Here is a 1246-nt window from a genome sequence, read left to right as displayed (position 1 = left end):
TAATCTCAAAGTTGGTTCCAGACCCCATCCTTATAAACTTTCCAAAAGTCGTCCCTTAAGCATAGCTTTAAGAAAACAGTAAAACAGCGTATCACAAACAAACAGCACAGATTTTCCCTCCCACCCCTCATAAAATCAACAGGCATTTGGGAAGCTCTGCACAGGGAGACAAAGATCCTGATCTTTCAAATTCTGTATTGCTCTCTCACCACACATACTCTGTTACTTGCCTGTCAGATAGGAAGGTTAGAGACCTGGGCCTCTAGGTAGCACTTGCTGAGGACCCTGGAGGAAGAGTAAGAAATCTGGAAGTCAGTTTTCTGTCAGCCACTATCAGCCACCATCTGAATTCCGGGTTTCCTAACCACCACCAAAGAGGGAGGGTTACATTTGCTCTGTTTGTTAATCCCTGCTGAGGGCGGGCCAGGGAGTAGTGGATGTGGAAATCAGGCTGCCCAGGGAGAAGTTGTTCTTTGCATCAAAGAACTGGCTCACCCAGACCTTGTCACACACCTCCATATATGAACCAGCATGCCAGCTCTTGCCTTAACCTTGGCACCCCAGTGAGCTGGGGCTCAGGAAAGCAGGACTGAAGGGGCCTCCCCAAAGGGCAAGCAGGAACATAGCCAAGATGAAAGTTCTTTCTTTAAGGCTTACAAAGACTCCACTCAGTCCAAGCAGGGGGTGGAGCACCGGGGGGGGGGGGGGGGGGGGGGGAGGGGGGAGGGCGGGGGGGCTAGTTAGGGAGAAGGGAGAACCACTATGAAAAGGGGGGTGAGGGGGAGGGATAGGGGAGGGCTGGAGGGGGGTGGTAAGGGGGGTGTTGGGTTTTTTGTTTTGTTTTAGTTTTAATTTATTCTTTGTGGGTTTCATATTGTGCTCCCCAGTCCCACTCGTCACCCATCCCCCTCATAACTGCCCTTTGCCTTTAACACATAAACAAGCAGGCAAAACAAAGACAAAAAGCATAGATAATATCTCATCGCAGAAGCTGTAGTATCAGCACAGTGTATCACACAGTATGTCTGTCTGTCCACACATCTTCACTTGCAAATGTTCATTGCAGTGGGGCACTGGTCTGTTTGAGACCTCTGGCTTCTGGGACATCACCAGGGTTTTTGACTGAGAATGAAAAGAGACAAGAGAGGATGCTGCCATCCTGACCCACAGCCATGAGAAGCCACTCCCCAGGGGCTCACAAAGGAAGCACACTGTACCTCTGTCCTTGCTGAGCAGCTGAGCAAAA

At 50.1% G+C, this 1246-nt stretch overlaps 1 protein-coding gene across 1 annotated transcript in view; it reads right to left on the bottom strand.

The window, feature by feature from the left end:
- The window catches only part of LOC110322609 (UDP-glucuronosyltransferase 1-1), a 126709-nt gene extending 126167 nt beyond the window's left edge, over positions 1 to 542 (bottom strand). Inside the window, exon 1 of the mRNA XM_021199312.2 lies at positions 231 to 542. The gene's annotated coding sequence lies outside the window, so the exon portion shown is untranslated. The remainder of the gene's footprint in view (positions 1 to 230) is intronic.
- Positions 543 to 1246: the final 704 nt, after the last annotated feature.

The sequence above is a fragment of the Mus pahari genome, chromosome 5, assembly GCF_900095145.1.
Source record: "Mus pahari chromosome 5, PAHARI_EIJ_v1.1, whole genome shotgun sequence".
NCBI lineage: Eukaryota > Metazoa > Chordata > Mammalia > Rodentia > Muridae > Mus > Mus pahari.
The sequence above is the reverse complement of the archived record's forward strand: the minus strand, read 5'-3'. Positions and strand labels throughout refer to the sequence as shown.